Source organism: Musca autumnalis, unplaced genomic scaffold (assembly GCF_047663935.1).
Source record: "Musca autumnalis isolate F117 unplaced genomic scaffold, ASM4766393v1 scaffold_1, whole genome shotgun sequence".
Lineage (NCBI taxonomy): Eukaryota > Metazoa > Arthropoda > Insecta > Diptera > Muscidae > Musca > Musca autumnalis.
The window spans coordinates 135,372,698-135,391,784 of NW_027411644.1; positions in this window are offsets into that span (position 1 = coordinate 135,372,698).

Below are 19,087 nucleotides of genomic sequence, written 5' to 3' on the forward strand. Positions count from 1 at the left end.
AATAGAAGCACCGGAAGAAATACAAACATAGCTGGAGCGAAATCTATCCAGCGTGGAATCCGAATTGTATTGATGGAGGGAAAATCCGTCTGGAACCACAACCAATCTGAAACGATGTCGTGGGATAAAGTCTCATCCCAATCGGAGCCAGAAGCCCAAATTCTCTGCATCAGAATTTTGGCCAAAACCACACATGGTGAGAGCCAACCGGCTGGATCGATCAATTTTGCTATTTGCGAAAGAAGCAACCTTTTGGTATACGTGATTGAATCAGAAAATGATTTGGCCATGGAAAAGAAAGAATCTTATTGAGCATCCCATCGTATGCCTAGCATTTTGGCAGTAGAACTGGACCCGTATGTAGAATATCATTTAGACTTAAACCACTCGACGAAGGAGAGTAGGCATTGAAAACCACTCGAACCTTTGTGGATGTGCGATCTGGCTTGACAACCGCGTGGTGAGGTAGATAATAAGTAGGACGGGAGGAAGTATTTAAAGTAGATACCAAGTGCATATGACCCAACTCACTGTAATCCCGAACAACTCGATCATACTCTCCCTTCAACTCGGGAGTTCGCATGAGTCGAGCTTCGTTCCTAAGGAATTGAGCCATAGCACTGGACCTGGAATGTCCCAAGCCTACACCATCAGCATTTGCCTCCTTGAAGGGCAACCGAACAACATATCTACCCTCACCTGTTCTGGTAGTAGTGGACTTGAAAAGATCTTCACACAGTTGATCGGAAGGGGATAAGAAATTCTTCCTTGGAAGATTCCCCACCTCCCAAAAGCGTGAAATCTCTTTACGTAAAGAGATTTCACAGAAATTTTAAATAATTTTGACTGTCGCGGAATAATTACTGGCAACAGGACCGGTCAAGATCCATCCGAAGATGGTCTCTTGACCAAGAAGAGAGCCACAAATCCCTGCCTTTGAATTAGGAAGCAGTAAAGAAGGTAGAAAGTCGCTACCAAAAAGCAAGTCGATTTATGCACTCTTAAAGAAGTTAGGGTCAGCCAACGAAATATCTGGAAGATATTTGAAGAATGATGCCGGAATAGAATGACTTGGAAGATTACCCGAAAGTCTTGGAATTACAAAAGCGTTAACTGTCAACTCGAAATTGCGGTAGACTTTAGAGGAGAAAATGAAAGTGCACTGTTTGCGTACACTGGCAGAATTGGAATTGTTCAGACCGGAAATTTGTGCATTTGCACGCTTAAACGGTAACTTAATTTGGTTGAACAAGCGCTCCGTAATAAATGTGCCCTCTGAACCTGAATCAAATAGAGCACGAGCTGAATAAGTTACACCATTGTGCACAATTTGTACCATAGCTGTACCCAACAAAACTCCCTGAGTATTAGTCGCAAAATAATTTTGCACATTCCCAACCCCGTTGCTAGTGGACTGTATATCTGAACGAGAGAAGGAAGCAGAGTTGGGATTGAGATTTGAACTTGGAGTTGTGTTAGATACAGTTGATGGTACGGAGAAAGCAGAATTCAATGGAACCTTATGAAGCAACGTATTGTGCCGCTTATTGCAAGTGTAACAGTTATGCTTGCTTTGACAGTTCTTGACGGAATGAGTTTTGGAAAAACAGTTGAGAAATAAACCTTGTCCTTTAATCTCGGAACTGCGAACATCAGGATTCATCCTCAGAAATTTAGGACACTTTCGAATAATGTGTGCCTCATTAGGACGTAGGGGACACTTTGGATCAGAGACCTTGCTCTGGAAAGAACTGAACTTTTTGGATGGTTTAGACTTGCCTTCGGACGAACTTTCCTTGCGACTGCAACCAGGAACATCTCTTCGCATTTCGAAAACAGACTCTAACGTAAGGTACCTGTTAGTCAGAAATTTGTCGAATTCCGCCCACTGGAATACTGGACTTGTCAGATAGAGTTTGTTCCCAAAGCGTGAGTGTGGAATCAGGCAGTCTGTTGGAACATAAGAAGACGAAGATCGGATCCCAGCTTTTCACATCAATATCATAGGTCTTCAGGACGGAAATACAAGAATTTGTATCGCGCTGAAGGCGTTTTAGACCCTGAGAGGACTCGGAATGAACAGTGGTAAATTGAAGAGGACCTTAGGCTGGCCATTGACGAGAACTCGCTTGTTTTCATAGCGATCGCTAAGATTAGACCAAGCTTGGGAGAAACCCCTATTGGTAAGAGGAATCTTTTGAACGATCTCTTTCGATTAACCTTTGGTCTTCTGGACTAAGTGAAACAGTTTTTCAACAGAACTGAGACGGGGGTTATCTATGTACATAGCCGTGAACATGTCACGGAATGTGGGCCATGCCATAGAATCCCCTGACAAAACTTCAAGATCGCAAGGTGGCAAATTGAAAGAATATCTTGAAGGAATGTTGGAGGATTAGGATTGGGGATCTGTACTGACTGGGCTGGAGATTGCTTAGGAGCGGCTTCTGCCTGCAGTTCGTCTGAAATTTCGGACAATTTGGCAATACACTTACAATAAGTAAGGTCCATTGTGTCCAGTTCAGAAGCTTGATCTTCGTCGCCTGATTCTTCTTCCTCGTAGGCTTCTGAAATATAGTCTTTGACGAAAGTGTCATACTCTGATTTAATTCTAGTCCATAAGGACTTTATTTCCTCGGTATGAAGCCGAATTAAGTGAACAGAGTTGACTGGAAGAATATTATTAGCGGCTAGACGAATGAATGAATCGCGCGACATCTTCAAAAGGACTTTGAATATAAAATGGAATGAACAAAAAACCAAGGAATATATGTCGAATGAACAAAATTTAGAATTTCCGATTAAAAGCTGAAAATTGTGGTTAGAATGGAAATTCCTGTATAAATACCAAAAAGTCACTTTTCGCTTCAACAGAATTCGAGAAAGAAAACCTCCATTTAAATGTCGAAATTACTACTGTTTTTTTTTTTTTAAGAAATGGACGAAAAATCGGCAAAAATATATGTAAAATAGATATGTGATATTGAAAGAAATGTTTGAATCGCCCAATTTAGAAATATTTACGACGTTTTTTACAAATATATTTATTTCATTATCCACTGTTAAACATTTTGTTTCTTCAAATTTTGAAGCAACAAAATATGGACTATAGCTGAAATAAATACACAAACAAGTATTATTTTGCAGTCCAACAATACAAAGCCAACAACAATAACAGGCAATCAGCACGGCCTTACTTGTTGACTACGCATAAAGCAAAAACAACATTTTGTTGTGATCTCTGCTTACTGCAAACAACACTACTTATGCTTGTCTTCTTTGCGATGCAAAGACAGCATAAAAAACAGTAGTGGGTATATGATTTTGATTATTCTGACTCAATTGTGCGGTCAACAGATTTAGGAGGATACAGAAAATTTCTCGTTCTGTTTAATTTTCTGGTCACTCTTATTGACCTGTTTATCGACACCGAGTCAGCGGTTAAGAGAACTGATGAGGAAGTTTGGCTGCTTCCGAAACTATAGTATTCTCTGCCTCCGCTCGTAGTAATCAATTTCATTATCCACTGTTAAACATTTTGTTTCTTCAAATTTTGAAGCAACAAAATATGGACTATAGCTGAAATAAATACACAAACAAGTATTATTTTGCAGTCCAACAATACAAAGCCAACAACTATATTTATTCAAAATAAATATACCTGTACCAAAAACCGTATTTGTTGTTATGCGAAATAATGATATTGAAAGAAAAATAAATATATTTTCAAAAACCAAAAAATTACCAAAAATGAATATAAAGTTGGATAAATTTAAATTTTTTGTATTGGAATATATTTTATAATATCGGAAGAAACAACCAATTATTATTTTTCGAAAGATTTTTGCAGGTTTAATGGAAGAAAAAATCAAATTTGAGAACCCTGCACGAAAGTCGAATATGAAACTACCAAAATCGAATTTAGTCGATTTGAGAACTCTGCATTTAAAAGGAATTTTAAGAGTCAAAAATCAACGTGTAGAACCCTATCAGCATATGATCGAACGAAATAGAATCGAAAACAAGAACATCAACAATAAATATTGAAATATCACCAGCACACAGCGGGAACAAGTGCAATGACAGAATAATGAAAGAATGGAATTGTTGTTGTCATTTGTTGGTAAATAACACACACGAATTAATGCAGCGCGAAACTTCGAATTTATGCGGGAATAAAGCACAAAAGAAGAAGAAATGATGCAATTATGTTTTTTTTTGGAATGAAAAAAAGCGTAGAAAACTTCTCTTATTTTTATTTTTTGTTTGTAAATGCAACAACAAATGCAATGGAATTTAACGAATTAAAGAGAAATTATTATCTTCTTATTAAAATAACCACACAATTGCACTTTTCTCTTAGAATATAGAATAAAAAACTGACTCTCTTCCACCGAAACCGCGTATTGGACGGAATGAAACGACGTTTTGCCGACGGCAAATGCACTTTTGTTTCTAGAAAAATTTGACTTTTGTAAAAGAACGAAATCATAAATTTGACTTAGACTTGATGGATGGAATAAAATATGTATATAGTAGTAGGTAAATCCAAATTACAACAGAAAACTTCGAGTAGGCTTTATATCCGGATCGTCAGGACCAAATGAAAACACCAATTCTGAAGCGTTTGATGCTTTCCTGTAGAAGAGGATAAGCTTAGCACCCGAATCAAAGAAATATTGTTTGAAATACAATATTTCTTCAGATGGATTGCGTGAAAAGAATAAAAGGAAAAAGAAAACACAGGCGGAATCAATTTGTGATTTTGAACAGAATATTGCTCTTTTTATTAAAAGAAGGTAGAAAAGAATCAGTTGAAAAGCGATGCTTACCGAATGTTACAAAGGTTGAATAGCAAGTGACTTATAATTGAAGAAAAGGAAAGTATGAAAGACCGAGAAAGCACAGACGACACTCATACATATATAAATAGGTGAGGGATATGTGCGAAGGAAAATTAACCCATATCGTACCGAGAAAAATTTTTTATTTATTTTTTTTTAAAACAAAGCATTTTTAGGGTAATTAGGACCCACTGATGTCAAAAATCAACTCAAAAAAATTTTCCTATTTTTCGTTTTCACGGAAAGTGGTGTTCGAAATTTCGAACACTGGCACTTAAGCTATATGTTTAGAAGTAAAATAAAAATGATTTATTTGCCGTTTTATTGATTTATTTCACAATTTTTGTATGAAAATATGGTTGAAGATTGGTATTGAGACTTCTTTGGACCTACAAAACTTTTCCCCGAAATGTGTCAGCACTGGTCCACTTTTTGGATTGCCCCCAATAGAACGGTACCGCCCGATTTTCGGGAGATCTCACGGATTTAGCTGCATTATCCTACAGAAATGACTGTAAATTTATACATATTTAATCTTTTTTGAGGTTACTTAACTTTCCTCCAGAAATTTGTCAGCATAGGTCCACATTTTATATAGCCTCCGTTGAATTGTACCTAACGATTTTAGGGTATTTCAGGCTTTTAGCCGCACTATCCTTTAGAAATGGCTGAAATTTAGTATTTAGTCTTATATGGTACTATAATAACTTTTCCCCGCAATTTGTCAGTAAATTTTCACGTTTTGATATACCCATCGATATGTAGGTTAAGTACCAGCGTTCGAAATTTCGAACAGTCAACTTTGCACATCTGTTAAGTCCGCTTGCGCATGTAAATCAAGTTCACTATATTTTGTGAAACGGCTACATATATTGGCAATAAGTCCCCATGATTACTTTTTTAATTTCATTTTTTTATAATTTTTAAAAATTAATTTAAAAAAGATCCAAAAGCATAGGTTTTAAAAGTCTACCCTTTACATCGAGGGGGAGGTGGGGTTTTCAAGGGAACAATTTTTTTTATTTGCTGACAGATTAGACTTTATACATATACCAAAACTTGTTTAAAATTTAAACTTTTTCATCCATAATTATTTTTTTGAAAAAATGTGATTTTACTGTTCAAAAAATCGAACACCAAGTACGAAATGGGTTAATAAGCAGAGTACCAAAAAAGCCTGTGTTGCCAGAAGTCAACAAGGACCTCTATGACCCAGGATTTTGACGTTAACAGTGGTATTCGTAGAAATTTGGATGTTTTTGTGGAAATACCTTATTTCCTTTGAGCTATAGCAATTTGTGCTTCAATTGAATTTCCTTTTTTCAACATTCGTTGCAAATTCAATTGTAGATTTTCGGAGATTTTTGCGCTTAAACTTCAAAATATTAGTCACGCCACTCACTCGTTTTATTAGAGCTTCAGACATATTTTTGAAATGTGTAGCATCCTTTGAACGGGTTAATGAATCCGCATATAATGTCTATAATCTCGAAATTCGCAGTTCAGAATTTCAAAAATTGTGGCACTAAGTCAATTGCGCTTATGACGAGTGCAAAAACTACCTCACGACATCCGAGGCTGCACAGGATGATGTTATTGATGTTATGGTACATCCTACATAGCCTACATCCGGTGTATGTCCACAATTAACCACCATCTTGAACGCCTTAAATCTTCAGGCACTGTCCCTAATTCATCTGCTTTGAAAACTATCCAGCGTGGGATTAGTAGTTGTCTTGCTGCTATGGCCGTCTATGACGTCATCACGGATCATTGGGATCTAAGAGTTGTTTATATTTGTTTGCAGCGTTTGCCAAAAAATTGACTTTGACTCTGTGGGAGCAAAGCATCAAAAACAAGTCTTATTTGTCTTCATGGAAGGACTTAGATGCTTTCCTCACAGAGAGAATACAATCGTTAATGTTTATTCAAAATATTTGCAGCAATCAAGCGTCCAAACCCCCTAAAAATCTGATTCAACACTCCCAATAATTTGTTCTCGGTACAAATATCTAAAACTATATTACCTCCTCGATCTACTAATTCATTGTCCAATACTTCATGTTTAATTTGTCCTGATCAGAGTCATGTTCTGCGTCTCTGCCCACGGTTTAATAAATTGTCATTTTAGGACAAATTCTTTATTGTTAAAAAGTATAAATGCTGCCCTAATTGCTTATCTCGTGGTCATATAGTTAAATCTTGCCAGAGCAAACATTGTTGCAACTGGTGTAAATAACGGCATCATAGCCTTATCCACCGGCCACAAGTTAGAAGAGATATTGCGCCGGCCACATCAAAACTGTCTCCGTCTTTTATGGTTTGTCGCAGCCCAGATACCCTCCATGCAGTTCTTTGCCAGGCACTTCTCCGACTTTTACAAATGTCAAATGTCAAGAGTCTAAGTGTACTATGTCGACCCGCTCTTCTAACAAACGCCAAAGCAATCAGCCAGATACTGATAGATTTAAAAATAGTAAAGTCCTCCTAGGAACCGCTAAAGTAAATATTATTCATAACGGCAAAACAAATTGTGCTCGAGCAATTATAGACCCAACTTCAGAATTTTCAGTTGTCACTAGGAAGTTTAAAAAGAAAATTGACCTTCCTACCCACCCTGCCAGATCTAAATCATTGTGTTCGTGTACAACTAAATCTGGCACACCAACAGAAACTTGTTGTCTTAAGTTGTCCTCTCCTAAAAACTCCTCCAAGCTAGTTGAAACATCGGCATTAGTTCTGTCTAAAGTCAAGCGGAAATTGCTCTCATCTTCACGTATGTCGGAATTGAAGACCCGGATTCCTGATCTCGACTTAGCAGATTCCTTTGATGACAGCCCAATAGACTTGCTACTTGGTGCTGACATATACCCCAAAAATTCTTGAAGCTGAACCGCCAAAAATCGTTTTGGATTCGTTGCTTGCCCAAAAATCTATTTTCGGGTACATACTTACAGGTTCGGTTCCTCCCAAATCTAGTATAAAATATCAAAGCATCAAAAACAAGTCTTCTTTATCTTCATGGAAGGACTTAGATGCTTTCCTCACGGAGAGAATACAAACGTTAATGTGTATTCAAAATATTTGCAGCAATCAAGCGTCCAAACCCCCTAAAAATCTGATCCCATCCAACACTCCCAATAATTTGTTCTCGGTACAAATATCTAAAACTATGTCACCTCCTCGGTCTACTAATTCATTGTCCAATACTTCGTGTGTAATTTGTCCTGATCCGAGCCATGTTCTGCGTCTCTGCCCACGGTTTAATAAATTGTTATTTGAGGACAGATTATTTATTGTTAAAAAGTATAAGTGCTGCCTTAATTGCTTATCTCGTGGTCATATAGTTAAATCTTGCCAGAGCAAACATTGTTGCAACTGGTGTACAAAACGGCATCATAGCCTTATCCACCGGCCACAAGTTAGAAGAGATATTGCTCCGGCCACATCAAAAATGTCTCCGTCTTTTACTGATGTCAAAAGTGGAGATCCCAGTTATGGTTTGTCGCAGCCCAGATACCATCCAGGCAGTTCTACTTTGCCATGCACTTCTCCGACTTTTACAAATGTCAAATGTCGAGAGTCTAAGTTTACTATGTCGACCCTCTCTTCTAACAAACGCCAAAGCAATCAGCCAGATACTGATAGATTTAAAAATAGTAAAGTCATACTAGGAACCGCTTAAGTGAATATTATTCATAACGGCAAAACAAATTGTGCTCGAGCAATTATAGACCCAACTTCAGAATTTTCAGTTGTCACTTGGAAGTTTAAAAAGAAAATTGACCTTCCTACCCACCCTGCCAGATCTAAATCATTGTGTTCGTGTACAACTAAATCTGGCACACCAACTGACACTTGTTCTCCTAAGTTGTCCTCCCCTAAAAACTCCTCCAAGCTAGTTGAAACATCGGCATTAGTTCTGTCTAAAGTCAAGCGGAAATTGCTCTCATCTTCACGAATGCCGGAATTGAGCTGAACCGCCAAAAATAGTTTGGATTCGTTGCTTCCCCAAAGTATATAGTATTAAATATCGCGCACGAAATTGAAATCTACCACTTTAGAAGTCTCCACTTAGTGAATAATTGTTAACCTTAATAAGTTAAATCGCTCGCAACCTATACTGAAAATTAATATCGGTATTATACATAGCTCACTTAGGAATCTGAATTTATGTTCTTTGCTAACATTTGAATCTAAACTATTCTAACTTGTATTAAATTGCTAGACACTTGGTCTATCAAGGGAGGCGGAATGTATAAGTTTGATACGTTCCAACTCAACTTCCCGAGCTCAGTCGATCACGGATGCTGATTGACGACATCAGGCATCTCCTCTGCACGTTCCCTCTGCGGACACCGTAGAGCGCAGATGCCAACGAGCGGTGGTTGTTGAGTTTTCTCTCATTGGAATGTGTAATTGTACTAGTATAATCGACTAAGATCCTCTACGATCACTGCAATCCTCTGCGATTGCAAGAACCTCTGCGTTCACTTGTCGATCAACCGTTGAATAGTTAACTTCGCGTATTAACCAACCGTCTCGCGTTAATACTAACCGGCCTCTGTCGCCACCCCAGATTACACTTGGTAATCTTTGTTGTTTACTAACCGGCCTCTATCGCACCCCAGATTACAAGGTAATCTTTGTTGTTGAATAGAAAAGAAATACGTCAATAAACCATATTATTTAATATTAAAAACTTATACTGCTTTGTTTTTATTTTCTTTGGTTTCTTTTCTCTCTCCACTGCTCATCAAACGGTATCCTGAGCTATCGTTGAATTATTGAAAATACCTATGGATTTCCCCTCCCTCACCTAAACAATACCTAACTATTAGATATTAGAAACAAAATGCAAAAAATAAAAAAAAAGTTAAAAAAATTTTATATAAATAGATAAATGTAAACAAATCCAAAACATGCATAATTAGATATACACATTTTCTACGGACAAGTCCAAAAGGGCTTCGTAGAACTAAGATATACAATAATGTAAATATTGAAATGGTTAATTAATAAATAAAATTAAGTTAAAAAAGTAAAAGATTTAGATAGTTTTGAAGTTGCCGGAGAAATAACTCTTCTAAATTGTGGCCGGTGGAAAAGGCTATGATGCCGTTGTTTACACCAGTTGCAACTATGTTTGCTCTGGCAAGATTTAACTACATGACCACGAGATAAGCAATTAAAGCAGCACTTATACTTATTAACAATAAAGAATTTGTCCTCAAATGAGAATTTATTAAACCGTGGGCAGAGACGCAGAACATGACCCTGATCAGGACAAATTACACATAAAGTATTGGACAATGAATTAGTAGACCGAGGAGGTGATGCATTTTTATATATTTGTACCGACAGCAAATTATTGGGAGTGTTGGATGGGATCAGATTTTTAGGGGGTTTGGACGCTTCATTGCCGCAAATATTTTGAATACACATTAACGTTTGTATACTCTCTGTGAGGAAAGCATCTAAGTCCTTCCATGAAGACAAAGACTTGTGTTTGATGCTTTGCTCCCACAGAGTCAAAGTCAATTTTGGCAAACGCTGCAAACAAATATAAACAACGATTGGATCGCAATGTTCCGTGATGACGTCTTAGACGGCCATTGCAGCAAGACAACTACTAATCCCACGCTGGATAGTTTTCAAACCCGAAACTGTTTCTTTATCGAAAGAGGAGAAATTAAACAAATGATTTAAGTGGCTATTCACCAGAATGCGCTTATTGTCGTACGTATTTCACAAGGCTTTCCACGCTAAGGGGTAACTACAATTGGTGAGTGCAAATCTCGAAACTATTTCTCGAGCCTCACCGGTGGTCTTCTGCAACAAATAGCAGAGACGTTGAATGTCTGAACGAAGCGAATTTTTAACCTCAACCTCTTTGTTGAAAATATCCCGAACGGTTGGCCAAGATATAAAATCGCCAGCAAAAACTTCAATGTCGATAGGTGGCAATGGTAAGCTGTAGGTATCAACAGGTGATGAGAAGTTATCAACAGAAGCGTTAGAGCAAGCACGTTGGGAAGAGTAGACTGCTCAGAAACCGAAGTTAAAGATTTACCCGAGAGCAAACCTGCAGAGTTCGTTTCTTTAGAAAAGTTCAACAATTCATTTGGTGGCGGTGGTGAGATTGGAGGAACTATAGCAGGTGAAGGAGTTTCAGTGCCTGAAGATTTAAGGCGCCCAAGACGTCTGTCAATGGTAGACAAACACCGGATATAAGACATGTAGGATGTACCATATTTTCCTCAAAGACATCTCGGATGTCGTGAGGTAGTTTTTGCATACTTCATAAGCGCACTTGACTTTGTTCCACAGTTTTTGAGGGAATAACAACGCCAAATATTTTGTGGTTGGAGAGGATCGTAATAACAAATTAAACCAAATGACGAATTGGTGAAGGGTAAAATGTATGTATGTTGTTATAAAAAATTTGCCAAGCAAATTCTCAACGAAAAGGTCCTATTAGAAAAACCTTGGGAAATATCAACAACAGTAAAAAATTATCTACAAATAAAGAGATCGGTGCAATGAGAGTTATTATTTAGCAAAGCGAGAGTTCAATAACCGATGCTAACCCGAATGGAAATTTTATGTGTTTTGTTTTTGTAAATATCACATCGAATTCTCACTAAAGGTATCGGCCTTTCAAATGAGATCAACAAATAAACGAGTTGAGTGATATTATGAAGAAATAGGAATACGTTGATCAACGCGGCGTAGCGTGATCAGTACTACGATATAGAACTAGCAAGTTTAGCAACAACTAAGGTGTTTTCACTGGAAGAACGAAATAATTAACACAAGTAATGGTGTTAATAGTCGACCAAATTGTATTTTAGCTACAATCAGGAATTGCAATGAGAAAAGGCAATTTAATTACTTTGTGTTGGTTGTTATGGTGAGACCAAATGATCTGGAGCTAATCTAACAAGAATGACAACACGGATAATGATTTGTATGATCACGGATAATGATTTGTATGATCACCGCTGAGGATGATCAGTACAACAACGAGTTTCAACAATATTTATGTGGACTATATGGTGGGGAAATGAAGGCAACGAATTTAATTCACACGCGTAGGGTAATTGAAATTCGACCAAAAATGTTTATTTTACTACTCAAATTTGTAACCGAAAAACTGAAAAATACTGGCACTCGCGGGCAGCTCACTTTATATGGAAATCTGAGTTTAAGTCCCTGGTGTTAGTATGGTGATTTGTTAGGATGATGATGCAAAATCCATTCAAGGCAACAACAAAGGATGTCTTCAAATCTCGTTGTATCACAATACAAGAGAGGCGCAACGCACAAATAAGTCAGCACTGTTTAGTAACAACAAAAAGCTGGAGTAATCCAGTTCTATTAAACCAACTGTTTAGGTGAGGGAGGGGAAATCCATAGGTTTCTTTGATAGCTAAGTTACCGTTTGAGGAGCAATGGGGGTGAAAAGGACAAGAAAATAAAATACAAGCAGTATCAGTTTAAATATTAAATAATATGCTGATTTATTGGTGATGTTTATTTCTTTTCTCATACAACAAAGATTACCTTATAATCTGGGGTGGCGACAGAGGCCCTTTAGTATTAGCGCGATTGGTTAATACGCGACAAGTTAACTCTTCAAAGGTTGGTCGATAAGTGAACGCAGAGGTTCTTGCAATCGCAGAGGATTGCAGTGAACGCAGAGGAGAGAAAACTCAAAAACCACCGCTAGTTGGCATCTGCGCTTCATGGTGTCCTCAGAGGGAACGTGCAGAGGAGATGCCTGATGACGTCAATCAGGATCCGTGATCGACTGAGCTCGGGAAGTTGAGCTGGAACGTATCAAACTTGTACAGGTACTGTAAACGGAATATTTTTGTATGTTCCATATGCCGTTTGCCTGATTCGAGAAAAACTCAGGTTAATGTTTGAGACTTACGGATTAAATGTGGTACAAAAATCGAAAACTTTAAGAGCTCAGTTCTACTTAACTAAACTCAAAGAATATATCAGTAGTTTATTTTAGTAAGATATCTCTGCTAGTCTAGAAGTTACGACCGATTTTTATAATTGCAAAAGGTTGCTGAATTGTTCCATGGGTTCTTGTTTTTGGGCTGTTTGTGTCACATGGAACACATTCTGTCACATTTCAACAGAACCACTTTTTGTCAATTGTGTTCCACCTCCCTTATGTAAAGTGCTACTGTGAGGTTGAAAATTCACGGCTTCAAATGAAACATTTATATGAGCAAATAAATACATTAAGGACTACTACACAGTACAACAAAATTTAACTTTTTTTAAAATTACAAGAAACCCAGCACAGATTATGAAAGAGGGCCGAAAAAAGGAAGACACGTGTATCGGCGTTTTGAAAGTTTACGTCGGGAAGTAACCTAAATAGGCGTGGCAAGTTCCGCCTATTTCTACAGGTTTTGAAATATTCGACATCATATTCCTTGGAATCCTTGCATTTTAGGTATAAAGTGTCTTTGGCAATGTTACTGATAACAATGCGGGGTATCTTTTTAAGAAAAAAATTAACCATCATGCGAGTCACTTCAAAAACGTTTCAAAACTCCTTTAAAATGTTATCGTATCGGATCAAAATATTCTACAAAATTATTTGTCATAATATTTTACTGCAGGTCCCCGAATACACCAAAACTCTAAATCGTACCTAAACGCCAGGAATCTTCCAAAAGTAAAATCACGTTTTAGGGTTAATATTGTACTTTATCTGAGTTTATTACGTTTTGTCCCATAAAATTTATTCTAGATAGAAGACGTCAAACACAAAAATATTCTCCATAAAATTTCAATATAAGAAGCTTTCGCTTTTTATATATGATGTAGAACTATATTCTACCGTTTTTATTCGCATTTTCGTTATCTGCGGTCACAAATATATTTTATTGGTGTTTTTCATAATAAATTCTTTCAGAAGATTATGAGTGCTCGATCCAAACTGTATTGTGAAAATATATAGGGAAAATATTGATAACCCTGATTGAACTTTGAAAAATTACGTATATTGGTAATATTAATTAAAATAACGTCATCAGGAGAAGTCATAGGTTCCTGGTATTGTATGTGAAAATGCGGTGATAGTCTACGGCTGTTGTCCAGTGAATATACCTAACATACGAACCCTGTTGAAACAGCTGGATGAGCCGGGAGTGGAGTATCTCACTAAAGTTCTCAACCTGTCGCTAGCCGCCCATATTGTTCCCGAAGTCTGGAAAATGGGCAGGGTGTTCCCGCTACTGAAGCCAGGCAAGAATGCCAGCAAAGGTGAATCGTACAGGCCGATATCGCTTTTGTAACCTGTAGCGAAGACCCTTGAGGCCTTAGTCCTCCCCAGTATTAGAAATAGCTATCAAGTTGCCGAACATCAGCATGGATTCCTTAAGCAGCACTGCACGACAACAGCGCTGCACGCCATCGCCACACATATTTGCCGAGGACTCAACCAGGAGCGGCCGTGTGATAGAACAGTGATGGTGGCGTTTGACTTATCAAAAGCATTTGATACTGTCAAGCACTCCACGCTGTTCGAGGACATCGAGCAGACAAACCTCCGGCCAAGTCTGAAACGTTGGATAATCAACTATATACGTGGTCGCCAGTCGTATGTGGAATTCAGGAACAAGAAATCCAAGCCCCGTAGAGTGAAACAGGGAGTTCCCCAAGGAGGGGTGATATCTCCGGAACGGTTTAACCTCTACCTTTCCTGTATTCCGTCCCCTCCAGACGGCATTGAGATCGTAACGTATGCGGATGATTGTACGATCCTGGCGTCAGGTGCCTACCCTGATAACATCTGTGAGAGACTGAACTCCTATTTAACCTTTTTCCACGCGAGGAATATGCAGATATCCGCCACGACCACTCTGTTCACCACATGGACGGCGCAGTATAGAAGAGAGTTGGATATCATGGTCGATGGTAACAGAATTCCGACCACAAACTGCCCCAAAATTCTAGGGGTCACATTCGACACCACTTTCACGTCGTCCGCGCATTCCACAGCTATCTGCGATAAACTGAAATGTAGGAACAAGGTCCTCAAGTCATTAGCCGGCAGCACTTGGGGTGCAGATAAAGAAACCTTGTTGACCACGTATAAAGCGATGGGTCGGTCTGTGGTAAGCTATGCGGCGCCAGTTTGGTCCCCGAATTTATGTGACACGCAGTGGGACAATATTCAAATTTGTCAGAACGCCGCCCTGAGAACAGCAACAGGGTGCCTCCTCAAATCTACAGTGGACCATTTACATGAGGAGGCAAAGATTCTTCCAGTACGTCAACATAATGAGATCCTATCGTTGCAGTACCAATCACCATCTGCTGGCCACCGATACACCCAGGCATATCAAGACACGACGTTCCAACAATATAGGAGAGAACCTCTAGATCAACAGGCATATCAGGCAGGTTTGAAAGCATTCACACGGACACAGTTGCTAAGACCATAAGTGTGTGTGAATGTGTGTGAATGCAGTCATCGGAGCACATCCCCCATCTATCGCAGCTGAAGAGCGTCAGCTGCCACGACAAACCAGAGTAGTTTTGGCTCAATTACGCTCAGGATATTGCAGTCGCCTAAATTCCTATTGGGCGGGAATCGATCGCACCGTGCAAGACATCTGCCCAGTATGCGGCATGGGCCCGCACGATGCTAAGCACCTATTAAACTGCCCCGCCAAGCCTACTCATCTGACTGCAGTGGATCTGTGGTTACATCCCATCGAAGTAGCCAACTTCCTGGAACTGGAGATAGACCAAGAGCCAGATTGAACAGGAGAACGAACATACAAACATAATAATAAAACACTGTTACAACAACAACTACAGCGCAACACTCAAAGTGCAATTACGAATGAGAATCAAAACGGAACTCACGTTTTTGAACAAACATTGTTCGCTTGTGTAAAAACCGGCGTAGAGCGTTTTCAGACGATAGTTTTTGACTGCTCAAAAACGCGTTGTCCGTTTTGATTGTCATTCGTAATTTTCATATCCAGTGTTGCGTTTTTGAAGTCGTTTTATACAAGGGTACTTTTTGTACAAAAAGAAATAAGCTTTACATAAAGGTACCTAATTTCATGTGCGTATTGTATTTAAACATTATAAAATAGAGTAATTCTTGTGAATCCCATAAAAGCAGGTGCAACGAATGGGTTAAAATTGTTAATAGAGAATACCGTAATATTTTTTTTAAAAATATGATACCTGTGTTGCCGGCTTAAATTTTTCAAGAAAGATATTTATGAGATAAGGAATTTCTTTCTCATTTTATACCAACAATTCTGTTCATAACATTTTTGAAAGGAAACGTACAAAAGGAACTTTTGAACGAATTCATGAAATATTTTTTATTTATTTTGTATTATACAAAAATTGCTTCATGTACATGTTACGATTTTATAAGAAATTTCTTTTATAGTTTTCGTAATTGAGATTATTTTAAATGTTTTGAAATAAAACAATTAAGGCAAAAAAAATGCATACAATACCATACAAACAACAGTAGCATGTAACATACTATCTACCTGTTCAACACTTTTTTTACAAATAAAGGTGTTCTTCAAAACAATATGACTTCTATGTACTAACAAAGGGCTTAAAGGTACTTCTCTATTTCATAAAAATCTGTCTTTTACAAATTTACGCTGGTAACGCAGGTATCATCTTACCTTCAGGTGCTAAGAATTATTACGTCATTTCTGCATGACATATGTTTGTTAACAAGTTTAACAACCCATACATTTTACCCAATTTTATGGTATTCACAACAATTACTTTTTACAAATGTTCGAATACAATACACACATAATTATTTTTGGTACCTTTATGTAAAACCGTACTTCTGTTTGTCCAAAAAGTACGCTTGCATAAAATGACTTCAAAAACGCAGCACTGGATATGAAAATTACGAATGACAATCAAAGAGGACAACGCGTTTTTGAGCAGTCAAACCCTACCGTCTGAAAACGCTCAAACTCTTGCTAACAGCAAGCAAAAGCAGTGTAAGAGAAATTTTGACTATTTTTCTTTTATAAATTCGTCAAAAAATTCAAAAATAGTAGTTGTTGCAAGTTCTGAAAGAGAGCAGCAAATACTAAAGATGTATGTTTTGTTTTGCAAGTAAGCGAATTTAAAATTTTTGCATTGTTTGCACAAGATTTATTAATGTGCATGTAAGCAAAAATACTGTAGTTGCCTAATTAGTCGAAGGTCACACTAGAGTGGTTTCATTGAAACTTTTAGGGATTCTTAAATCGATTTCCCCATTACAGCAACTTCATAATTTTACTCTAGTATGGAAATGGACCTAGGAACCCTGGATTTCATGAAATTGTTTCAATGAAACCATCTAGTGTGACCAAAGACTTACTACCTGGGAAAAGTATACATACAGTTTGACAGCAAATGTATTGCAAAGGCCAAAATTGTAAAAAATTTCATATTAATTGTTCGCTTATGGCAACAAATTATGTAAAAACTATACGGGTTTTTGTTCACAACTCTTGCTGTTGGTCCTCAAAACAATATTCCGTCGAAATATACAAAGTTTATTTGCAATTTATAACAAATACGGACTAAAATAAGAATTATCTACTACTTTGAGGTGACAATAAATGTATTTGCAGTCATTATGCATTTTTATGACTTTTGCGGCTAATAATGGACTAACAATATTGAGTGTGATAAAGTAAAAAAACGTATGAGACCATATTGACAATAAAAAATGACGAATCGGCCCCAGACAAGTATGCAAAGAATGAATATTTGACTCAATATGTATTGTCGGATATTGGACCAATGCAAAACTGTCCGATTTTGAAAACATCGAAATACATCTGCAGTGGGATTCTCTAGGGCATTTTTTGGTTACCGACAAAAATCGGTCAAATTAAAACGCAAAATTATGAATGAAAAGTTCAAATAAAAGTTGACGTCACTATTGCTATCGGTAGAATTTTCCGACTACTTTTTATTGGTCACTAACTTACCGAATAATATCGTTAATTACCGAAATTATACGCATTTTAATTTTAACGATTTTTGTCGATAACCAAAAAATACGTTAGAGAATCCCACTACTGTAGTGGGATTCTGTAAAGTGGGGTTCAGACGATCAGTTTTTACTGACAGCTTTGCTCAAATAATCGGTTGCTTGCCAGTGTGGTCGTTCATTTTTGTCAGTCATCAGGCAACCACAAAATTTTTTGTGGATGTTGGACAGTCAGCTGTTGGTTGTTTGTTTGTTTGACCGTGTGAACGAAACAACGTCAGTCAAGGAATAAATTAGCAGAGTAAATATCAAATAAAAGTTAAAAAAGTCGTGTGTTTTTATTAATTTGATTGATTATTATTGCAAATAAGAGATAAAAATAGCAGACAAAAATCTTTTCCTTCATTTTAATATCGGCCAAGCAAAAAATTGCAAACAAAACGACAAACATGGACAACGAAAATGAATTTTTATGTTGCTACGAAATGCAAAGATGCCTCTGGGACATGACCAGTCCAGAATATATGATGCGCGACATTAAAACAAAAGCATATGGAGAACTACTAAATGTTATGAAGAAATACAAGAAGGATTGACGACGTCAAGAAGAAAATAAACGTAATCCGCTCATCGTACAGAAGGGAATTGAAAAAAAATAAAGCAATCTGAATTTTCTGGAGCTGGAGTGGACAGCGTTTGGCTCAGAATCTCGAATTTCTTTTAAAATATTCACATGTGAATATTGTTTTCGGGAGCCTATCCATTTTTTACCCATTTCCTTCTTCTTGTCACTTTATTTTCTTCCTCTAAAAGCAAAATGATCAAAAATGCACATCCAATCTTTTTGTCATCCATATTTATTAATAAAAGTTGTTATTTATATGATTTTATAGATATGTGAACACAGTAATTTTTCAACTTGACTGTTGGTTTGTCATCCAACTTGAATGACTGTTTGGCCGCTACGAACACCACAACAAAACTGAAGCAATCGATATTTGACCAAAAGCTGTCAGTCAAAACTGATCGTCTGAACCCCACTTAACTCATTTTTGCTGTTATCGATAATTGTCGGTAAAATTAAAATGCTTCTACCGGCACAAACAGTGATGCCAACTTCTCTTTATGTTTTTGGTCATAATTTTGCGATTTAATTTTACCGATTTTTTCGGTAACAGCAAAAATGAGTTAGAGAATCACACTACTGGACATTATAGGGAAA